Source organism: Cavia porcellus, unplaced genomic scaffold (assembly GCF_034190915.1).
Source record: "Cavia porcellus strain 051 isolate PalLab524CR breed Dunkin Hartley unplaced genomic scaffold, mCavPor4.1 scaffold_27, whole genome shotgun sequence".
Classification (NCBI taxonomy): Eukaryota; Metazoa; Chordata; class Mammalia; order Rodentia; family Caviidae; genus Cavia; species Cavia porcellus.
Genome location: NW_026947510.1, coordinates 11266038 through 11280352, shown reverse-complemented (window position 1 = coordinate 11280352; position 14315 = coordinate 11266038). Strand labels below are relative to the sequence as shown.

General features: G+C 36.1%; 1 long non-coding RNA gene across 1 annotated transcript in view; it reads left to right on the top strand.

Annotated features, from left to right (window-relative positions):
* The window catches only part of LOC106025971 (uncharacterized), a 51389-nt gene extending 47438 nt beyond the window's left edge, over positions 1 to 3951 (top strand). Inside the window, exon 3 of the long non-coding RNA XR_001199577.2 lies at positions 1194 to 3951. This is a non-coding gene — a long non-coding RNA (uncharacterized LOC106025971). The remainder of the gene's footprint in view (positions 1 to 1193) is intronic.
* The last annotated feature ends 10364 nt before the right edge of the window (positions 3952 to 14315 follow it).

Genomic DNA, 14315 nt, shown 5'->3' with positions numbered 1-14315 from the left:
ATCATTTTGTGGTTTTACTCCTCTAACATTATTTCCCTACTTGTCAAGATGGAATGGTAACATTGACCAATAATAGTGATTGCTGAGATTGTCATATAAATGAAATTCATTTCTAAGATGCTTAGCCTGGTATCCCTTCTCTCCTTCCTACCTGGGCCTATCCTTCCTCTGCTCCAGGTAGGAACTACCACATTAAGAAAATAAAATATACCCAATTATTCTTTAATATAAAATGGCCTTTAAAAACCCGATGTGTTCAGCAGCTTGGCTTTGAAAAGATGATTAGATCACAGAGGCACAGTACTCTTTAGATTTACCCACTGACACATTCATAGCTTAATATGTTTTTAGGAGGTGGGGCCTCGTTGGAGGAAGTGGGTCATTTGCCACAAACCCTTGGAGGATATATCTCTAGCTCTGGGTGTTGCTCCATTACCTGGATGTCAGGGGTTGAAAAGCTTTCCCCTGCCAGGCCCTTCCACCATGATGTTTCTGCTTTGGAACCAGCCAACCATTGACTAAAATTTCTGAAACTGTGAGTCAAATTAAACCTATCCTTTAAATTGCAAGTGTCAGATATTTTGTCCCAGCAACAGAAAAGTTCACCAATACAACCTCTATCCCTTGCCTTAATCAATCTAGTGTGGAGACCTGAACTGAGTGAAGAACGCATACCATATGCTAAGCACTTGGCAGTGAGGCCAAAATGAGTATAGTTCATCTTATTCCCATGGCTGAAAAATTCTGAAGTGTCAAATATAAAAGAAATAAATGGAGCTCATCTATAGACAGGAGCCAGAAACACACCTCCGCCAGTTTCCCCCCTAAACTTCAGGGCTAGATTAGTTAAAAGAATCATCATAAAACTCAGAGTGTAAAAGTCAAGAGCAGAGGACCTGGCAGAGTTTATGATTTCATAATTGCTTTCGTTTTTTAGGCATTGTTATATCAGATAGACACGGGGAGTCAAAAATAATCTATGTGATTTATTGGACAGTAATCTGGAGTGTGTATGTGCTTGGGGGATGGTAGAAGCAGAGAGAGACTAAAAGGAAAAACAAGAATAGGCAGAGAACTTGGAGAGCCAAGGAAACAAGAAATAAAACAAGTGAGGGGGGTATTCCAGCTTACTGCAGGAGACACTTCTCCCAAAGAACCCAAACATGCTTCCTAATGCTACCCTTCACTTTCAGTTTAATCTGAAGTCCTCCTGGAAAGATGCAATGGAAACATCAGACAGCTTAAAGCCAGAAGGAAATGAGAGAAGAAATGTGGTGATCTACAGCTGACACACAGCCACAAGGAGTCAGAACGGAGGAGGGTGGCTGTTCTACTGCAGAGTGTACCTTATAATTCAAAAAACTTAGTCACCAGACTCTGAGAACAGATAAGAGTGGGAGGAAATATTTAGGAGCAGCAGTAGGGAAGCATTTAATAAAACTCTGCAACTCTAAAACATCAAGAGCAGAGCTCTTGACAAGCTCCCAGCCTTATGGAACCTTCAGAAAACCAAAGGACCAACTAATGGAATAAAGTACATCCATCCATGCTATACTGTGTGGTGTAAACATAATTCACACTCAACTGACGGAGACATTTAACAGTGGAGACTATTTGAAAAAATCACCTTCCAGGCATAGTGATGTCCAGTCCTCATAGAACTCTGTAAAATGTGGATCAGTTCTAAAAATGACCATTTCCTGTCAAAACAGAAAAACAAATGTGGATGTTGAAATTGCCTGTCCATTCTAGGTTACAAGCACATGGATGGGTCAATGAATATATGAACCTCATACTTTGTCATCAAAATAGATACAACTTTTTGAAAAAGATTATAGATATTCAGAAAGCCTAGAAAATAAATCACTAAATTTCTTGAGGTCAGTTTTAGGTTTGGGAAGTTTGTCATTTTGTCAATGCTCTGCAAAGGTGGAGCTCAAGTGGAACACTATAGTTGAGGCAAAAGTTGACCAACCAAGCTAAAGGATTGGGTTGGAAGGGAAGAAAAGAGATGGTAAATCTGAGAGGAAGAAGGAAAGAAAGCCTTCACAGGTGGATTCATGGGTTCATGATGGGCAGATAACTGGAAGAAAAGAATGGTGGTTCTAAGTGTAGGCCACTACAGACATACATATTTATGTTTCAAGAGTCTTAATCAGAACTATTGTAATCTAGAAACAAGTTTCTGTGTACAGTTGATTAAACAAAAGTCCCAGAAAGAAAAGTACTCCTATATCAAGTAGACTGAGCAGTTAGAAGCTTTGGGCCCAGAATGAAGGTCAATATTCTCCAGTTCTTTGTTTCGTAGCCTGAAAAATGGTGGGTAGGGTGTGAAGTCAGTGGGATGCTCACAAAGAATCACAGAACAGAGTGACAGAAAGGTCAACAAAACAAGACAAAACAAAACAACAGTGGCATCCAGGAGACATTCATGTGGTAATCCTTTCTTAAATTGTACCAACTAAAATGAACTTAGATTAAAAAAAGAAAGAAAGAAAGAAAGAAAAGAAAAAAGATTAAGTCACAGATAAGATTTTCAAAGAAAATTTTAAATAATTCCTGTGTTTTCTGCAGCTCAAAGTGAGAAGCTTGACTTTCTAAGTAAATGGCCATTTGCAGCTCTTTTTGTGTATCAGGGCCACCTGCACCCCGTCCCAACTGCATGTTACCAACTTGTCCCCCACACACAGTGGCCCACCCAAAGGCACAGAAAAAAAAATTTCATACAAAAGAACCTTTCTTCTGGCTTAAAGCAGCATTTGAGTCAGATTGCAACTGAAGATCAACACATTTGTATTATTGTCACACTGAGGATTGATTTTTTTTTTTTACTGGTACAAAGTATTCTAAAAAAGAATGGAAAATTACCCCTGTTTGCTTCAAAGAACCATGCTGATTTCCTTGAAATATGTTGCACTTCAGCGTTGCTCAGGGCAACTGATTTAATTCACAGAGATCCTGCCTGTGACTGATAGTTTAAGAAAGGTGAAGTTTATTTGCAGAAGATTTCAGATTGGATATAATAAGTATGTAGAAAGACATCAAGCAGTTAGGAAAACAAGAACAGATTTTAGATCTGTTTAGCTAATTGCAAAAAGACTATTTCATAAATCTGAGTCCTTATGAGAATTTGCTTGAAAGCTATTGGAAAACTTTTAAGAAAAAGATTGACCGGAGGCATAGAAATCACTAAACAAATCCAGCTAATGCGTTTTCACACAGGGAACAGATGTCATTGCATAAAATTCAATCTAAAACATTTTGTCAAAAAGGGCTTCGGCTAGGATAGCAGTTAGACAAGAATTTGGCAGATAGTAGTGCAATCGAGGGTCTGAACTTTGTATATTCCATTTAATTCCTTCAAACACCATATGAATCAATTAATCAGTCAATTAATTAAACAATCTATCTGTCTAAAAAACTATATATATGTTATAGTGATAGATTACTGGATATGGGTATAATTACTATCATTTTGGTGCTTTACTTTCCTTTTGAAGTAAATAAGCAAGCAGTATAACTTTCAAAGACATACATTTTCAACCAAAGTAACATCTCCAAATGAACTGTTTATTGAACACAGCATCTGGCAAATACTAATTTGCTATGGAAGTCTGTTGTTTGACAGTAATCACTCCTGAGTCACAGGGTGACTCTGATTTCAGATTGCACACACGGTTGGTCAGAAGCCATGGAAAATAACTGAAGCATTCATGTTTTCAGTTTCATGTTGCAGTTTGGGGGCAGAGTCGAAAATTCATCCTATTGTGCCTTTTTTCTATCAGGGATATACTTATATCACAGTCCCTTCACATTGGATTTATTTAACTTGCTTCCATATCTGACTCCTAGTAGATTAAATGCTTTTGAAAGCAGAGAATATCTCTATTTTGAGTTCCTGCCCAAATGCCTAGGACTTTACTAGCCCTCAATAAATGTATATTGAATGAATGAATGCATTAATGGATGTCTTCTTCAATATTGACTAATCTTCACACATCAAAAGCTAATACAATTATAGAAAGCTATTGAAGGAGATCAAATTATGCCAAGCCCCAGACAAAGCACTATGCCATAAATGTTACATAAAACTGAAGGCAATTGAGAATTATACAGAAAGAGGTCTTCCCCTCTCCCAATCTCCTGTAAAGTACAGCATCAGTGTCCCTTTGTGAAAGCATTGCCCCTGCCCCAAACTCAGTGCGATATCAGAAATTAAAGAATAATTCTTATCACTGAAGACAGGAAGTCAACACCAAGATATATTTGTAGAAACATATTATTAAAACAACTTACAGCTTCCATTAATTTTCCTATACATGTATTTCTTAGTCACTGCCTCGTGATTTGTTTTCCTTGAAGCTTTAGACAACTTTCTATAAGCTCTGGAGTAAAATTGCCTCTTTGGGTCATTTTACTTCTTTTCGTTGAAAATCCATATGTGTAAATATTCATAAAGAATTGTGCGCTTTTTCTCCTGTTAGTCTGTCTTTTGTTTTTATAATTTGCAGACTTCTAACAAAGGAACCTAAGAGGTTAGAAGAGGAGTTTTTCCTCCTGGACTCCATTATATTTACTATTTCTTTTTCTATTCATCAAAGAAATTTTTGTCCTGGTAGTATTCATTTTATTTCATAGCCCTTATTTCCTCTTTTAAGATTTCAACGTCTGGTGCAAAAGTAACGAGCCTCTACCTTAACCTTGTGGGACCCTTGAAAGACTTCCGCTTCTCAAGAATATTTCAACCCATAAAATGAACTCAGAGAGTTTTTGCTTTATAGCCTCTGCCTTATTACTTTATTTTCCGTGTTCTAGGATTTGGAAAACACAATTTTACCTTTATATTAACTTTGTTAGTTCAGCAATTTTCACTATTGTGAGGACTTTGGTTTTAGATTTGGTAAAGCCATTGTCTTCTTTCTAAAATGACTTCAAACTCCCATTTTTGTCTGGGTGTATGGACAATAATATCCCTAAAAGGACCTCTTAGGAAGGAAGACGCTTTCTTTCTGCATTCATGCTTTGCTCTGCTAATGTGAGTTTTTAGAGAGTGAAAAGCAGGAGTCTTATTTCTCTAAATCATGTATCTGGCAAAGATCACCAGGACCATACCATTAAACCAGTGGCCACAACTAATGAGGGATAAATTAATGGCTTTCCAGGAACAAGGATCTATTTCCCAAACAAACACAAACACAAAAATGACAAAAACAAAAAAGAAAATAGAATATAACAGAACCTTAAGAAAACAGAAAGTAAGCCAAGTTAAACTGCTATTTTTTGTTATTCACTCTGGGATCCAAGAAGAGACAAAACGGCTCCCGCAGCCCATGAGGTTCACGTTTCAAGCTGTTCATTTACAAGCTATCACGTGAGTCTACTTGAACATTTTACTGTCATCGTTAAAATTCCTAAGGTATGTTTTTCAAAATGTTGAAGAATACATATGTAAAAAATGAACGCATATTTTATCCAACCCAATGATCAACTCAGTGATCCAACACAGATTTTATCCATTTCAGTGATCAGTGTGGGAGCCAATAACAAAGCTAAGAATTTTCCACAAGAAATGCTGAAGAACAGAGATGTACACAGTCAATGAAGAATACAGAAATAAATTTGCTAACAAATATAGAATATGTTAGCATCCTAAAAACAGTAACATATAATATTTAACATTTTCTTATACCAGGATAGTTTTTTGTAGTGTAAAAAAGTCTGTCTGCATCATTGTGGGCCAGAATTATTTGTATATCAGTTTTCTGCAAGTTTACTTCTCCTAGGATTAGAACATTGCCATTTTAGGAGATAGTAATTTGGTTACTATAAATATATTATTTTATTTAATCTTCACTACACTCTTATTTACACCTTTTCAGAGCCTCACAATACTTATACTATCATTCTTCTGTATTATAGGTAGTGGACATAATGCTTAGGAAAGCTAAATATAATGATCCACAAATCTGACAGGCTGTAGAGTGGCAGAATTGGGATTTGAGTCAATGTCTGTCTGTCTCCCATACTTAATCTTATAACCACTAAATGGCACTAATGGTACTCTAGATGTCATTTTCCCCTGCCTACTCTTTTCTTCCTGAGTATAGTAGTCTTCTTCTCCACAATGGATGTTTCTAGACCCCCAGCAGATGTCTGAATTCTCTGATAGTATAGAATTCCACATAGGCTATATTTTTTCCTATGCATACCTATGATAAAGTTCAGTTTATAATTTAGACACATTAAGAGGTTAATAATAACAACTGATATAAAATACAACAATTATAACATTACACTGTAGTACAAGTTTTGTGAATGTAGTTTCTCTCAACTTATCATAGTGTATTACATTCACTCATGCGAGATCATACTTAAGAGAAACACTATGCTGTGTCTCTTTGGCTTAGTGAGTAGCCAACATCACTGCTGTATGTTTTGAAGCAACTGGTAAATAAAATAAGCATGATTTGAATACAAGCATTGTGATTCCATAACAATTGACCTAATAACTAACATGGCTATTAGGTGATTCACAGATAGGTATCATATGCAGTATTGTACACTGACAAAGAATGGTTCACGTCCAGGGGGAATGAAACAGGATGATATGAGATTTCCTCAAGCTACACGGAAGGACATGTGTTATGGCTCATGTCTAGATGTCACTCCAAAGTTTCATGTGCTCATAGGTGGAGCTTTTTCAGAGGTGGCTGGATTGGTAAATGTACAATATTAGGCTTCAGGGCACTAGGATTAAGAGTGTGAGTGCTACCTACCCTAAGTAGCCTGGGTAAGATACAAGGGATAGAAAAAGCTATGGTATTTCCTTGTTGCTTTTACTATTTTCTGCCTACCGTGAACTGTTTCTCTGTGAAGTCACCCTGCCTTGGAGCCAGATGACTATGGACTGAATCCTCTAATAAGTACGAGCTAAATAAACCTTTCACCCTTTTTACTTTGGGTGTCTGGTATTTTATTTCAGCAATGAGAAAAACGTAACCAACACAACATGCAATTTAATATTTATGAATTCTAAAATTAGAAATTCCACATGACCCAGCTTTCCTCTCTCTAGTCATGATAGGACAGCATACCACAGCAATACATCAATCCCAGTGTTTATGGCACAGTTCATAACAGCTAAATCTTGGAAGCAGCCTGTGTACTCATCAACAGATGATTTGATAAAGAAAATGAGATCTATATATAATGGAATACTATCCAACCATAAAGAAGAATATATTTGTAGGAAAATGGATGCACCTGGAAAATATACTGTTGAGAAAATAAATCAGACACACAATCTTGAATACCATGTAGTATCTCTCATGTGACTAAGACAAAGTATGAACTAAGAGAAAAATAAAGGAAAGGACAGAAGGAGACCAGGGCATGAAGCTCTTGCAGATGAGACAGTCCAGGGGACCACGAGCAAGCGTCGAGGGTCAGGCGGTGGAGAAATGGGTAGAGTGAAGATGTGCCAGGTACAAGATCCTAGTAGCCTCCATGAATGTGCACATTACCTGCGATGAACACGGACTAAGATTAACAATAACAACAGGAATGGAAGGGAGGGGGAAGAGAGTTAGAGCAGTTGGGAGGGTAGGGAGGGAAGGGGATTGAAAAAAAAATAAACAGGCTGACTGTAAAATGCTTGTATCTCAAACATGTACTATTAAAAAACTTACAAATTGTATACTTCTGCAATTTTCCATTTAAAATTTTGAGACCTTGATGGACTGCAGATAAAACTTCAGATAGGATGGGGGTGGGGGGAATCCACCAAATTACTCTTTTTATGCTTTCTCCCGAAAGCACTAACAGCAGTGATATTTCATGATAGCAGCACAAATAAGTGAATATAAGATCACAGTCAAGAAATAAAGATGATCCTTTAGGTAGACAAAATTCTATATTTTCCAGCAGAGCCACCAGAGGCCACCAGCTCTACCAACACTCGGACATTTAGCCTAGTGAGAGTTTCTGGGGAAATTCTGACCTCCAGAACTGTAAGAGAATAAATTTGTATTAATTTTAGTTAGGAAGTTTGCAGTAACCCAATATACCCAATAATCACTCTCAAGATATTATACCAAGATTTCCCACTCATAAGACCCAATGATCCTTTATCACCTTCCTTCTTAGCCTCTCCTAGAAGGCTGCCAGATACAGTAGAGGGACGGAATGTGAGTTTTGGAGAAGAAGAAGCTAGATCTGATTTTAATTAGCATTTTAATGGTCATAATTCTTTCTTGACATTTCTTAGAATTTTTGTATGTGTTTTCACACCCTGAGAAACTGGGAGCAGAGGACAAGGATTGCAGTTTCTCTGGAAAGAACTGTAGCTTCTCAGCATCATAGGGTGGTCACAGTCTAATCAGTCTTGTAGCTGTAGCCATGTTGTAAACACGTGTTTAGCACCTTGTCTGCTACTAACAGTGAGCCATTCTGGAACATGAAATAGGCACTAATAAGCTTACATGTAGTGTATAAGTTTATACACATTATACAATTATTTAAATCCTATGAAGGCTTTTAAAACCATAATAAACTGTGCAAGCAAATAAATCCTTAATTTGGAAATTTCTACATGAGATTCTTTATAGTTCTGTTAACCATGCTAGGAGAGCCAAATGTCACATTACTTAAATACTCTCCAATATCATCTGCTGGCATTTTAAAATACTTGAACATTCATTTAACTCTATAAATAACATTAAGTTTTGTATTTCTTATTTATTAAATACTCTTTTTCAGATATACAATCCTAATGTGTAAAGTGTGTAAAGACTGTTGGCAGTATCTTTGGAATTACTAATGATTTAAGGATTCCTGAGAAATCTTATGAATTATATTTTATTCCTGAAACCCACACTCATTCTTTTCCTGTAAATGGAATTAATATCTATCAGGAATTTGGAAACACTAGTTCAAATTCCTACCCTATCTGTTTATTAGTGACATGGTCTTAGGCAAATTGCTATTTTTAGTTTAGATGTCCTCATCAAAAGGGGATAAATATGCAATATAGGTTTACTTTAAGGATTTAATATATATAGAAAGTATGTATAGTGTTTAAAAAATAGCTCAAAATGTAGGGGTATATTTTCATGACCCTGGATTTAGTAATGAATTCTTAGACATAATACAAAAACATGAGTAATCAATGATAAAATAGAAAAATTGGGCTTCATTTAGTTGAAAACATTGATGCATTAATATAGAAAGTGAAAAGACAATGGGAGACTGGGAGAAAATAATTGCAAATTATATTATCTGCTAAGGCATATATCTGATCATATATCCAAATGTTATGAAGAACTCTTAACTTTAAACAACACAGCAATAACAAACCAAACAAAAGAAGCCAAGTGTGGCGGCACATGCCTATTATTCCATCACTTGGGAGGCTGAGGCAGGAGGATTGCCAGGAGTTCAAGGCCAGCCTGGGCTACATATCAAGACCCTATCTCAATAAACAAAAAACAACAACAATACAACCCAGTTAAAATACAAGCAAACGGACTTCCTGTTTGTTCCCCATTCTATGTATAAGGAAGTAGGAAGTCATCACTCTGTTCTAACCAGTTAGAAGCCGAACAACTGAAACATCGGCAACTCTTTCTAGACCCACAAGGCAGGCACTGCCCTGAGATTAGGAGCACAGGCAGGCAGATATGAAGAATGGCAGCTCACAAAAGGAGAAACACACAGGCAGAACCCTGCTGAGGAACAGGGCCATGGGTCTTCACCAAGCTGCTGCTGATTAGCTGTTGGAGTCCAAGCATAGGCAAATCTGAATGTGATCAAAAACTTCTGGTTACCAAGTCTTGGGGGCTCCGTATTCATTCGTAAGTTTTACCCCCAGAGTTTGATCAGGTTCTCATGGTAAATACAGTAGGCAAGTTTCCACTTGCTTCTGACATGGAGGTGAGGGAAAAGAAATACACCATTCTAAAACCCAAACACAGTTGTTTTTTTAATGCAGTGTGCCCTCAGGAAGAATTGGTTAACCAAAAGTTAAATTGCTGATTAAATCTGCTTTTATCAGAGCCTACAGATTCCTGGGAGAGGGAACTACTAAAACCCAGCTGTAGACCTTCCACCTGGGAGAAGGAAGACACCCAGGTTCTCTAACCATCTAGTGCATGGAAGGAGTGGATGTTCACTGGCAGGGCCCGAGCTCATTGAATGACTGAGAATAATGAAAAGGACTATAAAACTCATCCTCATCCGCCTGCACCCCAACATCACATTTTTAAAGGTCTATTTATAGCAGTTGCTTTGACAATAAAATTGATAAACCACTAGCCAGGTTAACTGTAAGGAGAAAGGGGAAAATCCCACTGTAAGTGGTGTAGACTTTAGTGCCCATCTGTCAGAAATAGATCCAGCACACAAAATCACAGAGGTAAATTCAATACCACTATCACTCAACTGGATATAACTGACATCTAAAGACAACTTTAACCAACAGCAGAATACATGTTCTTTTCAAGCTCACAGGTGGTCGTGAGTTCGATCCCTGGTACCGATAAAAATGAAAAAGACAAAAAAAAAAAAAATTCACCAAGATAGGCCATAGGGGCCCTAAAGCACACCTTAGCAAATTTTAAGGAAATAGAATTCATATACTATCTGTTCTGAGACTATAACTGAATTAAACTAGAAAGTATCAAAAAGGTAACTGGAAAGCCCCCAAATAGTTGTAAACAACAAACTTCTAAATAATACATGTGTCAAAAAACTAAATCTCAAGGGAAATATTGAAATACTTTGCACAAAATTAAAATGAAAGCATAGTTTACTAAGTTCTTGGGGATGTAACAAAAGCAATACTTAGGGAAAATTTATCATAGGGAATGCCTACACTGTATTAAAGGAGAAGAAAAATCTAAAATCAGTTATTTGATCTTCTGTCTTAAAGAGCTTTAAAAAACACAAATTAAACTCACTGGAAGCAGAAAAAAGCAGACTACTTTCTAAATCATTACATGAGGCCTGAGTTAACCATTAATATTCAATTACAGTGAGATTGTAGGATACAAGTTGATACACAAAAGGCATTTTTTCCCTCCATAATATCAATAAACAAGTGGACTTTAATGTTAAAAATAAATAAGCATTTAAATTAGTATTCCACGGTGCAATACATAGATATTAATCCAAAAACACCAGTGAAAGATACCAGAGAACCAAATAATTGGAGGGAGATTATGTCAAGAGTACAAAAGCTCAGCATCCTCAAGACCTCAGTTATCGAAGTATAGACTCAAAGCAAAGCAAACCAAAATCCCAGAAAAATTAGTTAGTGAGCATCAGCATACTGATTCCAAAGTATGTATTGGAGAGAAAACAGACCCAGACTCAATATTGAGGAAAGGAATAAATTTAGAAGATTGATACAACCCAAATCTGAGTTGTAGTAAAAAGCAACCACAATCAATACAATATAGTACTGGCAAAAGAATAGACAAATAGAGCATAACAGCCATGAAATAGATTCACAAAAATACAACCAACTGATTACGAAGGCAAAAGACAATAGGATGGAGTAAAGACAGTTTTCAGCAAATAGTCCTGAACCACTTGGCATCCACACATGCAAAAACCATGACTATAAACACAAACTTTAAACTCTGTACAAAAATTAATTCAAAATTCATCAAAATATCATGACACTCCTTTAATATGTCTGATTTTATTCTGTTAAAATAAATTCAGTTAAAAATAAATTTAAATAAATTTAATTTAAATTTTAAAAAATGAACTCAGAAGAAGTCACACAGTTACTTTTAAAATATGAAACTAGAAAACTCCTAGAAACAACATAGAAGGAAAATGTCAATGACCTGGGGTTTGGTAATGAAATTTTAGGCGCAATACTAAAGGTACTATAAATAAAAAACTATGGTAAACTGACTTTATTTTCTGTACTGTGACTGATACTGTCAAGAGAATGAAAGACTAAACCATAGGCTGAGAGTAAATAGTTGCAAAAAAGAAGGAAGGGGGGCTGGGGATTTAGCTCAACGGCAAAAGAGCCTGCCTTGCAAGCAGGCAGTCGTGAGTTCAATCCCCGGTACCGATAAAAAGGAAAAAAGACAAAAAAAAAAAAAAAAAAAAAAAAAAAAGGAAGGTCGGAAAGAAAGAAAGAAATCTGATAAAGAACTATTAGCCAAAATACTCAAAGAAATTCAGCAATACTCTTGAAATTCAGTAATAAGGAAAAAAAACTGATTGAAAAATGGACCAAATAGCTGAACAAATCACTGGCTTATCAAGATATGTAAATGTAAATAAACATATGAAAGCTATCCTACACCATATAAGGGAAATACAAATGAAAACAATTGAGATAGCACAATATCCTAACTAGGATGAACAACACCCAGAACACTGACAGTACAAAGTGCGACTGAAATTGTGGAGCAGCATAAACTCTCATTCATTGCTAGTGGGAATCCTAAGCAGTACAGCCACTTGGAGGTTCATTTGGTAGTTTCTTATAAAACTAAATATACCCTTACTATATGACAGGGCCATTGTGCTAGTTGGTACTTATTCAAACAAGATGAAAACTTCTACCCACAAACACAAAACAAACCTGCACAGGGATGTGTACAACAGTTTTATCTATAAATGTCAAAATTTGGAAACAACCAAGATGTTCCTTGATAGATGAAAGGATAACTAAACTGTGGTACCTCCAAATTGGGGAATATATACAGCAATGAAAGAAATGAGATATTGGCATATAAAAAATAGAGGAACCTTACATTCATATTATTAAGCAAAAGAATTCAATCTGAAGTGGCTACATGCTGTATGACTACATCATGTTGAGATTCCAGAAAAGACAAACTACAGCGATAGTGAAAATAGTCATAGTTGCAGAGGTTAGAGCGAGTGATAAAAAGGCAGAGAAGAAAGAAATTTTAAGGCAGTGAAAACACTATAATCATGCAATATTGGAAACACGTAATTGTGTATTTGTCCAAATCCATAGAGGATTCACCTCTAAGAATGCTGTAATTTTATCACTAATGTGACACCATTACAGACTCCAAACATAAACTATGGATGCTGGATGGATGATGATGTGTCACTATGGACACATACAATGTAAAAAAGGTACTGCTCTCCTAGGGGATACTGAGATGGGGAAAGCCATGTTTGTACAAGACAAGATGGTAGTGGGAAATAGTTGTACTTTCTGTTCAGGTTTGCTGTGAACATAAAACTATTCTTAAAAATTTTTCCTTGAAAAATAAACTAAGGATTTGAATATACATTTATATAAAGAAGATACAGAAGCGGCCAATAAGCGCATGAAAAATATTTATCATCCTTAAAATCGCAATCACAATGAGATAAAATTTTACACCTACTAGAGTGATGTAATAACAAAAACACAGAAAATAACAAGAGTTGGTGAAGAAGTCAAGAATTTGGAATTATTTTACACTGTTGTTTAGTATATAAAATTGTAGAACTGCTGTGGAAAGTTTGATAGTCTCTTAAAAAGCTAAACATGGTATTTCCATATGACTAGTGATTCTGTCCCCAGGGACAGATACTACGAAGAAAGTTAAAATAGGAATTCAGACATTTGTATGCTGAAGTTCATTGCAAGAAAGCCACAAGATGACTTCGGGAAAAACCCAATGTCTATGAGCAGATAAGCGGAAAAGCAACCATAAAAAGAGATGGAACAGGAAAGAACCTCAAAAATCTTATGCTAAGCTAGACACAAAAGGGCTACAATTATATAATTTCATGTCTATGAAATACCTAGAACAGACAGATTCATAAAGGTATAAAGTAGATTAGAAACTACTAAGGCCTAGCAAGTAGAGGAAAGTTATTATTCAGTGGCTACAGAGAATTTAGGAAACCTAAACTGTGACAGTAGCACAAGCGTGTGAATGTAATTAATGCCACTGAATCATATGGGTGAGAATGGCTCAAATGAGCCAGGTATAGAGGTGCAGGCTTATAATCCTAGACCCCTGGATGGCTGAGGCAAGAGGATCACAGCTTTCAGCCCAGCCTGGAGAACTTAGTGATTTAGTGGGACCTTGCCTCAATAAATAAATAAATAAATAAATAAATAAATAAATAAATAAATAAAATAAAATTTTTGTTTAAATGCACTAGGGATGCAGATTGATACAAAGGTCCTGGGTTTAATACTCTGTACTGCAAGATAAAATAAAAACTTAAAGTGGCGTATGTCAGGTTAAATATATTTTTCGACAAAGAAGAATTGGCAAAAGAAAATCTCCTAAAGTTCATTATACTACTGAATTCAG